Source organism: Anomaloglossus baeobatrachus, unplaced genomic scaffold (assembly GCF_048569485.1).
Source record: "Anomaloglossus baeobatrachus isolate aAnoBae1 unplaced genomic scaffold, aAnoBae1.hap1 Scaffold_52, whole genome shotgun sequence".
Taxonomy (NCBI): Eukaryota; Metazoa; Chordata; class Amphibia; order Anura; family Aromobatidae; genus Anomaloglossus; species Anomaloglossus baeobatrachus.
Window position 1 is genome coordinate 908,896 of NW_027444564.1, and position 20,434 is coordinate 929,329.

The 20,434-nt window shown below is 50.2% G+C and overlaps 1 protein-coding gene across 1 annotated transcript in view; it reads right to left on the reverse strand.

The window, feature by feature from the left end:
- LOC142282751 (uncharacterized) overlaps window positions 1–20,434 on the reverse strand; it is a 55,833-nt gene that overhangs the window by 21,499 nt on the left and 13,900 nt on the right. The window lies entirely within an intron of this gene.

The window sequence follows — 20,434 nt, forward strand, 5'->3', positions numbered from 1 at the left end:
TCCATGGCAACACATAGCGATGGACTTTATTACGGACTTGCCATTATCCTCCGGGCACACAGTCATATGGGTCGTGGTGGATCGGTTCTCCAAAATGGCTCACTTCGTCCCTATGGCTGGACTACCCTCTGCTCAGGAACTCGCGGAAGCCTATATACATCACATCTTCCGCTTGCATGGCTTTCCATCCCACATCGTGTCCGACAGGGGAACTCAGTTCACCTCCCGCTTCTGGAGGGCGCTCTGCAAACATCTGGGAGTGACTCTGGACTTTTCTTCTGCTTACCATCCTCAGTCTAATGGCCAAGTGGAGAGGGTCAATCAAATCTTGACCTCCTTCTTACGTCACTATGTCAACGCCCATCACGACGACTGGTCCACGCTTCTGCCTTGGGCTGAATTCTCCCATAACCACCACATCAGTGAGTCGTCCTCCAAATCTCCCTTCCATGTCGTTTACGGACTTCAGCCCTCCGTCCCGTTGCCTATATCCCCTTCTTCGGATGTCCCTGCTGCTGATACTGTAGCCCGTGACTTCGCTACCATTTGGGACTCTGTCAAGGCGTCCCTTGGGCGCGCTTCCCAGCGGATGAAGAAACACGCTGACAAGAGGCGTCTGGACCCTCCGTGTTTCTCTCCTGGTGACCTGGTCTGGCTTGCTTCCCAGTACATCCGATTGAAGATACCTTCCTACAAGCTGGGTCCTCGCTACATCGGACCGTTTAAGGTCCTCAGCAAGATCAATGAGGTCTCCTACAAGCTGAGGCTTCCGGCCACGATGAGGATACCCAACTCCTTCCACGTCTCTCTGCTCAAGCCGGTTTTCCTTGGTCCCTTCTCCGCTGCTGCCAGTCCGGCTCCTCCTCCTATTGCTGAGGACGACATCTATGCGGTAAGGGATATCGTGGCCATGAAGACTGTTCGAGGCCGACAGTTCTTCCTGGTGGACTGGGAGGGGTATGGTCCTGAGGATAGGTCCTGGGAGCCCAGGGAGAACGTGGGCACTCCTCTGATCCGAGCCTTCATGTCCCGGTTGCGGGGTGGGGGGCGTGGGGGGGGGTACTGTCACGCTCCCCGGGTCCTCGGCTCCCCTCCCCGGGTCCTCTGCTCCGCTCCCCGGGTCCTCAGCCCCGCTCCCCGGCTCACCTGCCACGCTCCCCGCTCTCCAGCCTCCGGTGCCCGTCCTTCCCAGGTTCCCTGGCCTCCGATCCCGGCGCCCGACGGCTTCCCAGGCCCTGGCCGGCTCCCCTGCGTCCTCCTCTCAGCTTCCTTCCCTGGCTTCTGGCACCCGGGCTGCGCGCATGCGCATTAGGGCGCGCGCGCGGTCACTGACCCTTTCTTAAAGGGCCAGCGTCCATTAACAGGAAATGAGGCTAAACAGGTACAGGGTATATAAGGGTTTATTGTCCAAGGGGGCGGGGCCTGATCTTCGTGTTTTCCAAGCTAGGAGTCAGGTCTCCTTGTGTCTTCTTGCCATACTCACGTATCTCTCTTCTAGAGCTGATCCTGCCTCGCCATCCGGTCCTGCTGAATCCCGAACCACGCACGCTGTCCGTCTGCCATCTGACAGTCCGTACCATCTCGGATCCCTGCGGTGACCCGTCATCTCGCTCCAAAGGTTCCGGACCCCGCCTGACATCATCTCGGCTTCCGAACCAGAGCTACGTCACCCGGACTACCATCTGTGACTCCGTGGTCCCAGGGACTTCTCCATTACACTCACTTGCACGGACTGTTCTGCTGCCCATAGTGCTTCAGCTACCGGACTCCTTACCACCATCTTAGAGTTCGGCCCAGTGGATCCACCTCCTGGGTCTGCCCGACCGCCTGGCCCTGACACATTCCCACTCCTCAGCATACTGTACCCTCACACTGGCCACCATACTGCCCCTTCTGTACACTGCACCTCGGTCTCTCATTCCCCCTCTTCAGCATACTGTGCCCTACATACTGTGCTCTCACACTGGCCACCATGCTGTCCCTTCTCTATACTGCCTATATCCTTCACTATCCAGTCACTGTACTGTACCTCCATCTCACATTCCCCCTCCTCAGCATACTGTACCCTCACACTGGCCACCATGCTGCCCCTACTCTATACTGCCTACCTCCTTCACTATACAGTCACTACATGGTACCTCCATCTCACATTCCCCCTCCTCAGCATACTGTGCCCTCCATACTGTGACCTCACACTGGCCACCATGCTGCCCCTTCTCTTTACTGCTTATTCCCCCCCACTACCCAGTCTCTATACTATGCCCCTCACACTTTTCTTTCCCAATACTGTCCACTTATAATTTTCTTTCACCATACTGCTGCCTCACACTTTCCAATGGTGCCCCCCTGATTGCTGTGCAGGGGCAAATATGCCGCATGCCCCCCAAAGGTACGCCCCTGTACAGTGTACAGGAGAATACATGACTGGTACATGCAGGGCCGGCTCCAGGTTTTTGTAGGTCCTGGGTGAAAGAGTCTCAGTGGGCCCCATCCACACATAGACATGCACAGATACATACACATACAGGCATACGTACACAAATATATTTAAAGAATAATTCACAAAAACACATATAAATAGACATAAATCTAGACACAGTCATATACACTGACATACATAGATACACATCATACATGCACACACAGACACATTTTTATATTTTTTTATATTTAATATTGGGATGCCGGCAACAGCCTCATTCACCTCCCCGCTTGTCTCCATCCAGCTCCTCCTGGGCATGTGTCTGTGCCACGCTGATTGGTGGCAGTCACTAACAGACATGGCCGCACATAGAGCACACTAACACTGTATATACATTACAAGAGGGGCTGGGGACATACACATTACTGGGGGGCATACATATTACTGAGGAAAGGGGTATATATCAATGGGGGGCATACAGCTCTAGAGGGGGGCAAACAGCTCTGAGGTGGGGGGGTGACATGCAGCTCTGGGGGTATACAGCTCTGGGGTGAAGGGGACATACAACTCTGGGGGAATAGTAGTATGCAGCCCCCATATTCCTCCATATAGTGTTATGAAGCTCCCATAGTCCTCCATATAGTATTATGCAGCCCCCATGTAGCACTATGCATCCCCCATATGGCACTATGCAGCCCCCATATGGCACTATGCAGCCCCCATATGGCACTATGCAGCCCCCATATGGCACTATGCAGCCCCCATATGGCACTATGCAGCCCCCATATTGCATTAAGCAGTCCCCATATAGTACAGTGCAGACCTATATAGCAGTAGGAACCTTCATGTCGTATACAGCCCCCATATAGCACAATGCAGACCCATATAGCATTAGGCACCCTCATGTAGTACACAGCCCCTATATAGCACAGTGCAGACCCAGATAGCATTAGGCATCCTCACGTAGTACACAGCCCCTATATAGCAGAGTGCAGAGCCAGATAGCATTAGGCATCCTCACATAGTACACAGCCCCTTTACAGCACAGAGCAGACCAGATAATATTAAGCACCTTCACGTAGCACACAGCCCCTATATAGCACAGTGCAGAGACAGATAGTATTAGGCATCCTCATGTAGTATACAGCCCCTATATAGCACAGTGCAGAGCTAGATAGCATTAGTCACCCTCATATAGTATACAGCCAGTATATAGCACAGTGCAGACCCAGATAGTGTTAGGCATCCTCACGTAGTACATAGCCCCTATAGAGCACAGTGCAGAGCCAGATAGTATTAGGCATCCTCATGTAGTATACAGCCAGTATATAGCACAGTACAGACCCAGATAGTGTTAGGCATCCTCACATAGTACCGGGTTTACTGTGATACAGACACCAGATGTTATACAATATACACATTATTATGCACCATCTGATGTGTGTACACAGTATATCACACTGCTCTGTACACTGTATGTGGTATACCAAGTACACAGTACATCACACTGCTCTGTACACTGGATGTGGTATACCATGTATACAGTATATCACACTGCTCTGTACACTGGATGTGGTATACCATGTACACAGTATATCACACTGCTCTGTACACTGTATGTGGTATACCAAGTACACAGTACATCACACTGCTCTGTACACTGGATGTGGTATACCATGTACACAGTATATCACACTGCTCTATACACTGGATGTGGTATACCATGTACACAGTATATCACACTGCTCTGTACACTGGATGTGGTATACGATGTACACAGTATATCACACTGCTCTGTACACTGGATGTGGTATACCATGTACACAGATATACAATGTCCTGCACTGATCACACCTGGGCCTACAGCACCTAACATATCATATATGTAATATGGGCCATATAGTGTAATGTGTGCTGCAGGATCAGATGTGATCAGTGCAGGATCTGTCTAGTGATGTTTGTGCTGGAGCTTAGTGTGAGTTATTGCAGGGGAGGGATGAGGCTGATGACCCGGCACTGACAGCCCGACCTGATCTGCAGCAGTTCACACTCCTGCAATAACTCACACTGATCCCGGGCAGAGCTGTTGCTGACACTATAGAATCCCATCCTGCTCCCTCCTCACTGCAACCTCCTGCCCGGCACCATGATGGATGACGTCACACTCACCCCGTCATTCACTGAGTCCTCTGCTCCGGTCCTCCAACAAGCTCCTCTACGGCACGAAGAAGCAGCAGCAGGCGCGCGGTGACGTCATCCTTGCAGACGCAGCCCACACAGCGTGCAGTGGGCGTGTCTGCAGCACAGTGACGGCTGGGATTGAAAATCTTTAAAGGTACAGTGCGGTCCTCAACACTACGGCGTTAATAAAATGGCGGCCACACTGATAGTGGTGGCGGCCCACTCAGAAACTCTTGTGGTGGGGGCCCCAGGGCTGGAGCTCCGCCTATAATCCGTCCCTGATGTGACATCATAAAGAATCCTGTACAGTATTATAATTACATGAGACTTTATATCCGATCACTAGCCGCAGAAATAACGCTAACATATATGGCATGAAGGAGGTGTGCCGCCCCTGCAGCGGATCGAACTGCTCGGATCTAGGGGTTGGTGATTTCTCGTGGCTCGCGGGTTTCCTGACACGGGGGCCGGGCCACACTCAAATGTGAAAGGGGGATATTTACAAGGCATTGGTATAGTTTATGATGCCACCCATGGTGTACGGTAATTGGGAGTACCGCCGCTGTCGTTGGGAGTACCCGGGTGATGGAATGGGGCAGCAAGGTGACGTTGCCCTCCACAGGTAGGGGGGTAGGCCCCGGGACTCTGGATAGTGGTTATGGGGGTGCAGTGCGGGGGTCAGTCGGGTACTCATTCAGCAATGAAGCTGATGCTGACAACAGGGTAAACCAAGTCTCTGACTGCCGTTGCCTCTCGAGGGGAGCTCGTCCGGGTCCCGTCCCCTGCAGCACTGCCTGGTGGTCCGTGACCTGGCTCCTGGCACAAATTTAGAGTGTCCGTTGTGGCCCGGTAGCTTGGCGCTTGCCGGGCCCCACTCCCCACTGTGGCTTAATGAGGGAGCCTGCTCTCAGGGGCTCACGCTTTGGATTTCAGTGGGCCGCTTACTAGGAAAGCCCTATGTCCCTCGTTGCGCTAGTGACCCCGATCTCTGAGCTGGGTGGGAACAGTCCATAAAGGCCCCGTTCTCCTCAGGTTAATTACCGGGTTGCCTGATGCTTCTCCTCGACCTAGGTTCCATGTACCTCGCCGTGCCTTCGGTCCCAGACCGGTGATAAGACCAGGCTGCTGGCCGTCCTCCTCGACGGGTTCTAGGCACCTAGCCTTAATCCCCTGCGACTGGGGGTCCTACTCCTCTAGGTCCAGACCACCGTCTGCGACCCAGTCTGCTTCTTCCCTGGGAGCTCCAACACCCAGCTTCCTCAGAGCTCCTCACAGCTCGAGGGTTACTACTCGACTGAACTGACACCTCCCCCCTCCCTGCTTGACCCCTAGGTGGGCGGCCCTATTCCTTCTTAAGCAGTTCACTGGTGTGCCTGACAGGTGTGGTGCAAGATGTATGTAGGATTTGTGAATGCTGGTGGAGGCAGTACTGCAGGTTAGGTTCCCAGAACCATGGGGGTTAAATACTGCACGGGAGGGCAGTTTGTGCAGTACCCTGTGACGACCCGAATAGTCCAGGGCGTTACAAAGACAGTTCATGGTTTTGGGCTGCAGAAACCGAAATGAAGATTCTTGATCCAATAATATTAAGAAGCGGCTTTTACTTGACATGTATGGCTCGTGACACTTTTATAATATTCATCTGTTTGCTTGTTTTGGTTTTTTTTTTGTATGTTTGCAGGTTTTTAATCTTTCCAGATTTTTTTGTCTGATTTTTAAACTGCAATTTTTTTTTAAATATTTCCAAAATTGCTGCATAATAATGACACTGAAAAAGACGTGGGTGTGTGGGTGGACGGGAAAACCAACCAGTGCCAGGAAGTTGCTGCCAAGGCAGATAACATAATAGGATGCAGTGAACGAGGCACAGATGCTCCAGACAAGAACAGTTTTGCCTCTATACAAGTCAATAGTTCGGCCACACTTACAATATTCTGCACAATTTCAGGCTCCAGTGAATGAGGAGGACATAACTGAATTAGAGCGGGTGCAGAGAAGAGTGACCATTAGGCCATGTGCGCACGTAAGTGCGTTCTGTACCGCAGCGTAAAGTCACTGCTTGTGCGATTCAGAACGCAGCTGAAAAGCTGCGTTCTGAAAGTTTGGTGTCTGCAGAATTTGTGTGTTCTGGATGCTGCCTCTCCCATAGACAGAGTGGAGAAAGCATCCAGAACGCACAAAACAATTGACATGTTACTTTTTAGAACGCAGCGTTTTGACAGCATGCAAATCACTCTGTTCTAAAAAGCAATGTGCGGATGGAATTTGCACAATCTACATAGATTGTGCAGGACGCATGCTTTTACGCTGCGGTGCAGAACACAGCGTAAAAGCATCTATTTACACAACGTGCGCACATGTCCTTAAAGGAATGGAAGGACTGCAATAGGAGGACAGGTTAGCAAGCTTGAGGTTATTCATTCTGGAAACACAAAGGCTACGGGGCGATTTTATTACAATGTACAAGTATATCGGGCATTACTGAGATATTTCTAATGAGCTTTTTATAACTGAGGCCTGCAATGATGACAAGGACGTTCAGTCATATTCACAGATGGGGATTCTCTACTGTAAGAGCAGTGAGAATATGGAACTCTCTGACACATGATGTGATAAATGTTGATAGACTACAAAAATTCAAGGCGGGTTTGGATGCCTTCCATAAAAAGTATATTATGGCAGATTATCAGTACTAGATTTTGTGATGGGACATTGATCCAGGGAACTAGTCTAATATTTTTAGTGTCATGAAGGAATTATGCCCCTTGTAAAGGTATTCACACCCCCGGAACGTTTCCACTTATTTTAGCGTCATACCCACAAATGTAAATGTATTTTATTGTGATTTTATGTGATACAGTATACCAGCATTAAGTAACAAGTATTTGTGAAGTATAAAGGAAATGACAGATGTGTTTCTAAATATTTAAAAATATAAATCTTAATATTGTGATGTGAATTTGTATTAAGCCCCTTGTAGTATGATGCCCCTGAGTGACCAATTGCCTCCAGAAGTCACATAATTAGTAAATTGAGTCACCTGTATCATTTATTCTCAGTATAACTACAGCTGTTTTGTGAAGGTTTCACAAGTTTTGTTTCAGAACATTAGGGATCAAAAAGCATCTGAAAACCAAGAAACCCACCAGACAGGTCAGGGATAAAGTTGTGGAGATAAGTAAAGCAAGGCTCAGTTATAAAAAAAATTGCCAAAGCTCTGAACATCTCACTAAGCACTTTTCAATCCATCATCCAAAAATGGCAGGAGTATAGTGTGGAGACACGAGGATCAGTGGGTAGAGTCGTCCGCTGGCCTGGCTGTCTTCAGAAAGACCAATCTGACCAGGGCTCATCCCACTGAACGCCCGCACTCCTTCCTTGTGGGCAGAACACTACTCAGACAACACAGGGTGAGGGAACCACACCTTGGTAAGATGTTACTGGTTCACCAACAGGAAAAATCATATTGTACATTTCCAGAAAGATCACAAGATGGTACAAGCGACAGAGTCTCACCCATCCATTGGCTCGCGAGAGATTAGAATCTTTGCGACTTCGGGGCTTCCTGGGCTAACTATCCCAGTCAGCAGCACCCCGCTTTTGATGAGCACCCACTGAGAGGAGATAGCGGCAAGGTTAGAAAGATGACTGAGCACAGCAAGATATGTAGCCAGGCAACTGAATTGTCCTCACCTGGGTTCTCCAGGCACAATTGTGGACTCAGCATTGAGCAGTGAAGCAGATCTGTGATCTTCCAGTTAAAAATGTGGATTTTAGGCTAAAGTCCTGCAAAATGAATGTGGAAAGAGGAGCAAAGTCCTTTTTATACCCCTAAGTTCTCATTTCAGAGTATTGTATCTTACAGGATTGGTGGGAGATGGCTGTTCTCTCATTGGTTCAATTAAATTTGACTGCATAATATTCCTCTAATTGACATAGTCAAAAAGGCTGAGGCAATCAACATTTAACAGACAATAGGGCTCCAGTCAGTCTGATATGAAACAATGGCTAACTTCTCTTGATTTGGCAATCAAAGGCACAATATGTTTGGCCTAATTAAAAACAGTTCACCCCTCACACAAATCTCCAGATGCTGAGTTGTCACAAATAGCACAACTGCAAAATAGCAAAGACATGGCCGTCCACCTAAAAAACAGCCCAAGCAAGGAGAGCACTAATTATAGAGAAGCAGCCAAGAGGCCTATGGTCAGTGGAAAAGCAGGAGCGATCCAGAGCTCAGGGGGAAAATCTGTCCACAGGACAACTTTAAGTCATAAACTCTACAAATTTGGCCTTTATGGAATAATGGATATTTTTAAAAGCAAAACATAAGAATTGAAAATTGCTTCACAGACGCCGTCATCCAATTTACCTGAGATACAGCTGTTTTATAGAGTAGAAAGGGCAAAAATGTCACCTCTAGATGTGCAAAGCTGGTAGACATATCCCCAAGAGACTGGCAGCAGCAACTGCAGTGAAAGCATGTCCTGCAAAGTATTCACTCAGGGGGCTGAATACTAATGCACATCACAATTTTCAGAGTTATATTTCTTAAAATGTTTAGAAATCCGTGCATAATTTCCTTTATACTTTACAAGAATAAACTTACTTACTACTTTGTGTTGTTATCACATAAAACCCCAATAAAATCCATTTGTTTGTGGCTGTTATGTGGAAAAATGTGGAAAAGTTCACCGAGTGTGAATAGTTTTTCAAGGAACGGTATGTCTACCTTCAACCTATAAACTAGGAAATTTTGTCACGAATATTCTCCAGTCCACACCCGAGATATTTTATGTAGACCAAACACTTTGGTGCAAACTTGCCGCCATTTAGGAAAACATGAGGCTTTTTGCACTAAAAAATCACAAACACAGGTCAAAGGGAAAAATACAAAGCATTTCTATTGTGTGCAAAATTCATGATCCACTTGGACCAATATGAAGAATTTGGAACAACAAACATTAAAGGGGTTATCCGGCTTATTTTGACTTTTTTTTATTATTACCCTATTGGGCTACATTGGGGAAGGTAAGTAGATAGTGAGCACTTACCTGCCCTGCTGTCATTCCCTCTCCCCCGACTCAGAGCGATCATGTAACCGCTCCTGCCGCGATTTTGCTGCTTTCAGTCATTTCATGTCAACTTGGACAGGACCATGTTGACATGCAAATCTGGGAACACCATGTTGCTGCCCTGCTGGGCGGGTACAGTGCATGAGTCCCCGCCCCCCTTCCCTGCACCCTCCCACACATTCCCCTGCACCCCGTACTCTCCCCACCCATGGTGTCACCGCCAGCACCGGGCCTCCTGCTCAGGATAGCAGGAGTGCCCGTGCAGTCTGTGTCCCGCTCCAGCCCCGCGGCTGCTCGCACTGCAGGTTCAGCAGTTTCTCACCCTGCAGAGCAGGCAGACGCGGGGATGACGATCGCTGCTGTCAGGAGGTTAGATGAAATCATTACCTGCGGTGACGATCTCCTGCCTCAGCGCTGTCACTGACTTCTATGGCCGCTGTGTTCTCACGTCACGTCTCGCGATGCCCGAGACTGTCACTAGCGGTGACGTCACACGCTCCCGCGATTCTTCACTGAGTACACGGCAGGCATAGAAGGCAGTGACAGCGCTGACGTCAGGAGTGCAGGAGATCGTCACCGCAGGTAATGATCTCATCTAACCTGATGGCAGCACTTGTCATCCCCTGCAGTGACCTGGGCTGTCCTATTGATGTTAGCTCAGGTCACTGCATTACTCTCTCAGCCAATGGGGAACATTCTGTTGTTCATTGACTGGGACATTGACTATGGTATGAATTGTTTTGGGACCCCCTTATTGGATTACGCAGGACCCGGATTTGTTTTACTTTTCAATAAATTGATGAAAGAGGGAATGTTTTGGGGAGTGTTTTTTCAAATAAAACTTTTTTTGTTGTCTTTTTTTTTTTTATTACTGACTGGGTTGGTGATGTCGGGTATCTGATAGACGCGTGACATCACTAACCCCAGGGCTTGATGCCAGGTGACATTACACATCTGGTATCAACCCCATATATTACCCCGTTTGCCACAGCACCAGGGCACGGGATGAGCTGGGGAAAAGCACCAGGATTGGCACATCTAATGGATGCGCCACTTCTGGGGCGGCTGCGGCCTGCTATTTTTAGGCTGGGGAGTGTCCAATAAAAGTGGACCTCCCTAGTCTGAGAATACCAGACCACAGCTGTCCGCTTTACCTTGGCTGGTGATCCAATTTGGGGGGGTGACCCCACATTTTTTGTTTTAAATTATTTATTTAATTTAAAATAACAGCGTGTGGTGCCCTCTGTTTTGGATTACCAGCCAAGGTGAAGCTGCCAGCTGTGGTCTGAAGGCTGCAGACGTCTGCTGTACCCTAGCTGGCTACAAAAGATAGGGGGGACCTCACGTGTTTTGTTTTGTTTTTTTAATTATTTATTTATTTTTTGGCTAAATACAAGACTAAGCGGACACATAGGGGGGGCGTGGCCAGCAGGCAGCATGAGTGGTCGCACTTGAGAGCAGCTCCGCTTTCCAACGCTGATTTATTACATTAATCCTGCCGAAATTGGTGCCTAAATACAACTCCGGATTACCTGTGGTATGGAGATCATCCTGACCGGTAATATGAGCAGAGGTCGCAGCGCTGCGGCGGCCGAGAAGCTAAAGAAATTTGCCAGGGACCCCCAGCAAGATGGCGCCGGCAAACAGGCAGAGCGGCAAGCCAGCGAAGCGGAGGAGGAGGAGGACATGGAGGCTGGTACTAAGGGATCGCAGGAGATGACCTTACAACAAGTCACCACGCAATTACTTGCAGCGATCCAGGATTCGAAAGTGGCGCTGACTGGTAAAATCGAGGAGGTTAAGATCGATGTGGGTCTCCTCAGGCTGGATTTGCAAAACCTAAGAGAGCGGGTAAAGGAGACGGAGCAGCGGATCTCCACGCTAGAGGACGATGCAAGAGCGACGCCGGGCAGACTATCCTCCTTAGAGAGTGCAGCAAACAACTGGGCACAGAGAGCTGATGACCTAGAAAATCGTCTGCAACAATTTAAGAATCCTAGGGATGCCGGAGAGAACAGAAGGGAGCGACCCATGTAAGTTTATGGAAACATGGCTCTCCGAAACTTTCCCTGATGCGACGTTGTCTGCGGCCTTCGCCATAAAAAGAGCCCATCGGGTGCCGGCCAGACCTCCTCCTCCGGGAGCGCAGCCCAGACCCCTCTTGGCCCGACTATTGAACAGCAGGGATAGAGATGCGATTCTAAGTGCGGCGAGACGCAAGGGCCCGATCTCACATAATAACGCTTCCATATCGATCTTCCCTGACTTCTTTGCGTCTCTCCAGAAAACAAGGGCATCCTTCATCCAAGTGAAAAGACGCCTTAGAGAACACCAGATTGCCTACTCCATGATCTTCCCAGTTCGTCTTAGAGTGGTTCATCAAGAGCGTTCCCTGTTCTTCACCTCTCCTGCGGAAGCAGATGACTGGATCAACTCGCTGAAGAGGAAACGCTGATGCGCTGCTGATTCGGGAGACACCCTGGTGATCGTTGTTGTGTCTGCATCGCGGTTTTGACCCACCTCCCCTTTTCTCTTCCGGAGCGAGGACGGAAATGCGATTCCAGTTTCTGGGGCGTTGTGTTTTAAATCGCTGTTGCGATCGATTTTGATCATCCACTGTTGGAATCCTGCGTCCCTCGTTATTTAAGGCGAGAAATAATTTTCCCTTCTGTTCTTCTGTTTTGTAAGTGGAGAGGGGTTCGGCATCGCTGTTGTGCCCGCTCCCCGATCTCCTGGTTCCAGATCGCTGATAAGCTGGTGATTATGTGAAGATGCGCTGTTGCGATTGCGACCCTCCGGACGCTTGTGGGCCCCCAGATGCGATCAATATGGGTCCTCCATTGAGCCAGTTGTCTAACCTCCACCCCGCGTCTGGATAACTGGAGGCGGGCCGGGGCTGCGTTCTCGAATATGACATGGCCTGCGATCATTGCTGAGTTCAGTTTATGTCCCTGAGTCCCGGATTACCGCCACTTCGGTCGCAGTTGCGTCGCTTGTGGGGCCTGGACTGAGGTGAGGTCCGACGGGACCGCTGCTGCATCACCAAAAGCACCTTCAAGCGGACCCATGTTATCCTGTATTTCTCGGTCCGGTATGGATCTCCATTTGGGATCGCATTATTTTGTGACACAGCTAAGCTTATGATGTTGATTGCTATTGTAGAGTTTTATGAAAGCTTTTTAGGCTACCATGCATTATAGTATCTCATAACCTAAGGCTACTTGCAACTATTTCTCTGGTTTCCTCCATGTTACCACTCTTCCCCCCCCCCCCCTCCCCTGCTCAACCCCCTAATTCCTGCCCTCCCTTTACTTTCCCTCCCCCCCTTTTTTTTTTTTTCTCTTCTTCTTTCTTCCTCTCTTCCCTTCTCTCTCTCTCTCTCTCGCTCTCCCCTCTTCCCCCTATCTTCATACCCCGCTTTTCCTTCTCTTATTTACGCATGTTATAGGTTGTATAGCAAGGTAATTGACAAATTTAAGCTGTTGGACTGCAGGAGCCGCTCAAGTCCTTGTTTGAGAACACCCCCGTACCAAATATATTATCTAGCCACGTTGGTTCACCCTAGTCGTTGCTAGGGAAAATCTCTCCTGGTCGCACTATTGGACCAGTTCTTGTCAGCAGCGTAAGTGCAGCCAGTTTTGCATTCAAGGGTATGTTCATGTTTCGCCCGGGGACCAGGGGTACTCAGATCCGGGCCACAGAGTCACTTCTGCGGGTATCACGATGGCGTGACCCGGTCTGTGATCCCAGGCTCCACAGTAAAAGGGGGTATTTGGGTGTTGGGATATTGTCCGTGACGCCACCCACGGTTGTGGTGATGTGTAGCACCACCGCTGCTCAATACGGGGATCCCGGGGATGGTGAAGCGGAGCAGCTAGGTGTTGTGTTGCCCCTCCGTGGGTAGGGGTTGGTGATCCCGGGGCCCGGTGATGGGGTAAGCAGGGAGCAGGGCGCAGTGCTGCAGTGCGGTGCCCGAGGGCACGGGCGTACTCACAAGAAAGTCACACGGAGTCACTGGTGAACTAAGAATTGCCGGTGTCCGCAGCCTTCGGTACGGGGGTGTTAGTGTCCCACACACGGTGCAGCAGCCCTTGTTGTTTCCTTCCCTGCAGCAAAGTGCCTTTTTCTCCTCTCTCTTCCTCTTTCTCCTCAGCCGGGAACGGGGAATCCTCTCCCCTGTAGCGATCCGGGTACCCAGGTACCGAGGGGCCACCGCCCTGCTCCGGCTACCTGTTCTGGCCCCTTCCTCACTACGGCCTGCCCCGGCCCTTTTGGAGATGCTTCACTCCCCACCTGGGAGCTAGACTCCAGACCTCTCTCCTGTCTCCTCTCCACACACTGTCTGCTCCAGCCCCTCCCCTCTCCTCTGCTTTTTCCTTACACTGGGGGCTGTGCTTTGTCATGCTGCACCGTGTGAGATCAGATTACCAAGGAGGATTAACTCTTTCTGTGACAACCTGGCTGTGCCAGGGCGTCACACACCCCCTTGGTAAAACACGGCCCGTCCTCGGGCCGTCTAGGCACCGACATTTATTAAAACTGGAAAAGAATAAACATTTTAAACATTTTCAATCTTCCCACAGCGGGATGCACATTGCTTCAACGTTGCAACAACAAATAACACTTTTAATAATGTCAACGTGACGGGTCCTTTAGTCACCCACCCAAACAACCTAGCCTTGGTGCTGCCCCTAAAGCCCAGGCAGCACCCCTTGACCCCAGTCCAGAAACGGTTCCAGATTGGTCAACGGGACCGGTACTTTGCTGCCGTTGCGGCCGGGCGGACTGCCGGAGCCGTCGTCATCTCCGTCGCGGCCGGGCGGACTGCCGGGGCCAGTGGCAGGGTGGTGACAAAGGTGAGGCCTGGGGACCCCAGGTCTGGGTCCTCCCCAACAGGCGCTGCGGGCTCCGCTACCGGTAACAGGGGTAACGGGTCGGTGCATCGCTGCGGCGGCCTCTCCAGGAACCAAACGTTGGCAGAGTCCTGGCGCCCCTGCCTTTATAGTCCTTGTCACATAAGCTGCGGTTCCTTCCTACTGCTCCCCCTTGGTACTCGGGAGCAGTCCTTCCAGCAACTTTAAAGTTTCTCTTTCGCTTCCGGTCCTCCGGAGCTTCACTTCCGCCCGCGTTCTCAGGGGGCGGAGCCTCTTTTTCGCGCCCGCCGCTCGGAGAAGAAGGCGCCAAGCTGTTGTTTTTGGCGCCTAAAATGGCGGCTAAAATGGCGGACTTCTGGATTTTTCCTCAGTGGGACGCCGCTGACGGACGGGGCAAGGCGCACTTCCTCCAGGTGACTGGATGGGCTCGATCCTGTTCGTGACGCCAAATGTTTCGCCCGGGGACCAGGGGTACTCAGATCCGGGCCACAGAGTCACTTCTGCGGGTATCACGATGGCGTGACCCGGTCTGTGATCCCAGGCTCCACAGTAAAAGGGGGTATTTGGGTGTTGGGATATTGTCCGTGACGCCACCCACGGTTGTGGTGATGTGTAGCACCACCGCTGCTCAATACGGGGATCCCGGGGATGGTGAAGCGGAGCAGCTAGGTGTTGTGTTGCCCCTCCGTGGGTAGGGGTTGGTGATCCCGGGGCCCGGTGATGGGGTAAGCAGGGAGCAGGGCGCAGTGCTGCAGTGCGGTGCCCGAGGGCACGGGCGTACTCACAAGAAAGTCACACGGAGTCACTGGTGAACTAAGAATTGCCGGTGTCCGCAGCCTTCGGTACGGGGGTGTTAGTGTCCCACACACGGTGCAGCAGCCCTTGTTGTTTCCTTCCCTGCAGCAAAGTGCCTTTTTCTCCTCTCTCTTCCTCTTTCTCCTCAGCCGGGAACGGGGAATCCTCTCCCCTGTAGCGATCCGGGTACCCAGGTACCGAGGGGCCACCGCCCTGCTCCGGCTACCTGTTCTGGCCCCTTCCTCACTACGGCCTGCCCCGGCCCTTTTGGAGATGCTTCACTCCCCACCTGGGAGCTAGACTCCAGACCTCTCTCCTGTCTCCTCTCCACACACTGTCTGCTCCAGCCCCTCCCCTCTCCTCTGCTTTTTCCTTACACTGGGGGCTGTGCTTTGTCATGCTGCACCGTGTGAGATCAGATTACCAAGGAGGATTAACTCTTTCTGTGACAACCTGGCTGTGCCAGGGCGTCACATTCACCCAAGTTCTACTGCAGGTTAAGTTCTTGACATACTTCATTTAGTCTAGCAGGTGATATCTTTCAATGGCCTTAAATTTAATGACATGGAATGTTAGGGGACTGGGTACAGCCAGGAAAAGGGCGGCAGTATTTGCACATATCAAAAGATCCAAAGCTTAGATCGTATGTTTACAAGAGACCCACTTATTGTCAGAGACCACTAAAGTGCTTCATAAGCCTTGGGTCCAATGGTCAGCCCATTCTGTTCATTCCTCATATTCTAGGGGAGTATCAGTTCTAATTCACAAAACATTGCGCTGGGACCCGGGTAGGCTTATAAAGGATAATGATGGGAGATCTGTCTTTATACAAGCTCACATTGATGGGGTAATGATAGTGATTCTAGCCATATACATCCGACCTGCGATGGGAATTTCGATTCTGTATGAGGCGGCTAAGTTTGCCTCGCAATTTCCACAAGCTCTGGTGCTCTGCATGGGGGACTTTAACCTGATTAATAATCCAGAACTGGATAGATTCAGCGCCCGACAGATTTCGATCTCTCATACGATACAAACCAGACTGAGCGCATTCCTACAGGAGGTGGGATGGCATGACATGTGGCGGTTCTATAATCCAGCATTGAGAGAATACACATGTTAGGCTATGTGCGCACTGGGAAATGGAATTTTCTTGAGAAAATTCCGCATGCTCTCAAAGATTACCGCACCTGCAGTAAAAAACCGCGGGAAACCGCACCCGAAAACCGCATGTGGTTTGCCGCGGTTTTACCGCGGTATTGTTCGCGGTATTGCCGCGGTTTTGCCGCATGCGGGTTGGGATGTGCTTTATTGCATTCAATGCAATAAAGCACATTGAAGAAAAAAAGAAAAAAAAAAAGTCATTTAATTCTGAGATAGTAGATAGACAGAAGAATAGATAGAGGGATAGATAGATAAACAGACAGAGGGATAGACAGACAGATAGAGGGATAGATAGAGGACAGATCGCTGCATTTCCCACGGTCGGCAGTGAGTTCACATTACCGGCCGTGGGAAATGACCGGTAATTACCTCTGCTGTCTGCTGCTTTCATTCAGCGCTGTGTCTGTGACAGTCGCGGCTGGATGGAAGCAGCGCAGGACCTGTGGATTACGCCGGAGCGGTGGATTACGCCGGAGCTTTGGTGCGGGAGGGGTTAATAAAATGGTGAACGAGGCTTGTTTGTTTTATTTAAAATAAAGGATTTTTCGGTGTCTGTGTTTTATTCACTTTACTTATGGGTTGATCATGTCAGCTGTCACATAGACACTGCCATGATCAAGCCTGGAGTTAATGGCGGTGGTCCCCCACCATCATTAACCCCTTGTATTACCTTGCTGCCACTGCTACACGGCGGCAAGAAGAGCCGAGGACACGCCGGTGCTGCCGCATAATGGATGCGACAGTGCCGGGGCAGCTGCGGCTGATATTCTCGGCTGCGGGAGGTGGAGTGAGGCGGGGGACATTACCCCTGCCCCTCTCCCTCCCCAGCCTGAGAATACCGGGCCGCCGCTGTGTGCTTACCTCGGCTGGAAGGTAAATATGCAGCGGAGCCCACGTTCTTTGTTTTCTATATTTCCGTTTTCTTTCTATGTGTGTTCTATGTGTCTGTGATGTCTGTGTGTGATCTGTGTTTGTGTTTACTCTCTGCACGGCTTCCTCTTCCTGTAATGACATCACTTCCCTGCAAACCGCAGACAAGCGATGTACATTACCGGAGGTAAACCGCGAAATACCGCAGGGAATAACGCAGCAAAACGCAGTGAACCGCACAGAATTTGCTGCCTGCGTTATTCCCTGCGGGATTTCATGATTAACATTGGAGTCAATGGAGTGAAATCCCGCAGCGACGTGCGGAAAAGAATTGACATGCACTTGTTTTTGCTGCGGGATTCCCGCAGCAAAACATGCAGCTGTCAAATTCCGCCCAGTGCGCACAGGATTTTTTTTCTCCATAGGATTTGCTGGTGATTCACTGCAGAGATGTTATGAACATTTTCTGCAGCGAAACATGCAGCAAATCCGCGGAAAATCCGCGGCAAAATCCGGTAAGTGCGCACATAGCCTTATACTCCCGGGAAAAACTCCTTATCCAGGATTGACTACATCTGTGGGAATGAGAGAGTCTGTGCTCATATACAAATGGTATGCCACTTGCCCAGATCAGTAACAGACCACTCCCCGGTATTTGTCTGCATGAAATGGGAGGGATGTAAATCACAGAGTGTCACGGAAAATCAACCCTTGGTGGCTTTCACATTTCGGAACTAACGATAGGATCCCTAACCAAATTATGGTATATACAGAGATGAACTCCATAGAGGAAAATCACTCGGCCTATTGGGAAGCACTTAAAGCATATTTGAGGGGATGCTGTCAATCCTCCATCTCATATATTAAGAAACAGGCGGCCAGAGAGGAAGAGGAACTGGCCACTCAAAAAGAACACTAGAACATAGATTTACTTCTGACCCATCTGAGGAAAACAGAGCCCAATGGTTACAAGCTGGGAGGAAATATCTCTTATATTTATAGGACAAGGCCAAGAGGCATGTCTTCTTCACGAACCAGAGGTATTTCGAGCAAGGGAACAAATCTAGTAGCCTACTAGCGTTTTTGGTACACCAGTCCAATAGCTCACCTGCGGTCCTTAAGAATAGAGCCCCTAGTGGCGAACTAGTCACTTCCGTCAATGACATTCTGGAAGTGTTCTTGGAATTTTATAGGAACCTATATGAGTCTAGACTGACCGTGTCGGGGGAGGAAATTGCTGATTACCTGCGAGGTCAGGAATTTCCCAGATTGACTTCGGCTCAGAGATCGGCCCTGGATGGGCCCATTACTATGGAGAAGATGGTGGAAGCGATGGGGGCACTTAATAAAGGTAGGGCGTCTGGTCCTGACGGACTCCCGGTTGAAGTATTTAGCAAATATCAGGGGGGGGGGCTGGCTCCAGCCCTCCTGGAAACGGTTGAGGCCTCGTTCCGTAAGGGACGGTTGCCCGACTCTTTCTATGAGGCAACCATCGTTCTGCTACTGAAACCCGACAAGGATCCATTGGATTGTGGCTCGTACAGGCCGATCTCTTTGCTGAACTCTGACTATAAAATACTTACCAAAATATTAGCAACTAGACTTAACAAGGTGATCTCCTCCATAATACACGAAGACCAGTCGGGATTCATTCCGGGTAGGAGTACCTCGGATAATCTGAGGAGGGCGCAGGTGATCTTACAGATGGGCACCAAGTTAGAGGAGGATTGGGCTCTGGTCTCATTGGATGCGGCCAAGGCCTTTGACTCTATAGAATGGCCATACCTGCTGGAGGTGCTGCGGGCATTTGGTTTCAGCAACAATTTCATCAGATGGATTGAGATTATATATAAAGCACCATCTGCTAACATCCAGGTGGGTGGCGGGGTGTCGGAAACTTTCTCCCTGGGGAGGGTAACCAGACAGGTATGCCCCCTATCCCCTCTCCTGTTTGCCCTGGCCATGGAGCCGCTGGCGGTGCGCATCCGGGCGGACCCAATCTACCAAGGAGTGAAGCACCAAAAGGGAGATGAACGCTTGTCTTTGTATGCGGACGACTTGTTATTGTTCGCATCTAGTCCGGATTCCTCCATTCCTAGGGCTGTGGAGCTTATTGACCGATTCGGGGAGTTCTCGGGCCTGGCAATAAATTGGTCAAAGTCATACCTCCTCTTTTTGTCCCGGGACAGAGAGGAAATGGCGAACACCCACATATGCAGGATTCCAGTGGTTGATCACTTTAAATACCTGGGGATTATACTGACAAAATGCCCTTCGGAGATGATAGCAAGAAATATCGCCCTTGTTTTATCACATCTCGGGGAGAAATTTAATAGGTGGAGCCAGCTCCCGCTTTCAGTGGCGGGAAGGATTAACCTTCTAAAAATGATAGTACAACCAAAGTGCCTCTACATTACCCAGCATGTGTTTGTGCAGATCCCCCGCTCCTTCTTTCGGTCCCTGGACTCCTTAATGATTACCTTTGTCTGGGGCGCCTCTAGATCAAAAGTCCAACTGGCCAAATTACAGAGGCCCAAAGACCTGGGGGGTATGGCCCTTCCAGATCTTTATTTATGCTACCTGGCTGGACAACTGAAATATCTGGGTCAATGGACGCTACCTAGAGTGATGGGCTTTCCGGAGGGATTTTTGGCAGAGTTTACGGGTGTGGATCTCCTATGGCCCTTATTGACTGATTACAAGAGAGCCCTGTTAGAGAATAGTCAGCCAAAATATGCTGAGCAGCCATGTTGTACCTAACAGGCATCTTAGGCAGACTTGAGCAAACCAACTTTGCAGCTAATGAGATGCACTGGCTAGAGTTCTCCCCTCAGAGAGGAGATAGAGATGACATCAGTGTAATTAGGAAGTATAAGAAGAAGTTCAAAAAGGTTAATTTGTATAGAAGAATACAATTGCGTCAGTTGATAGATGGTGATGTGTAGTCACGAATAGCAGGTGTATTGAATTGATAAAGAAACAAAGTTGTCAATAGAGTTGTCAGTGTTTGAAGAGTTATGTGAAGTAGAGGCGCCTTCAGGGATCAGAGATGT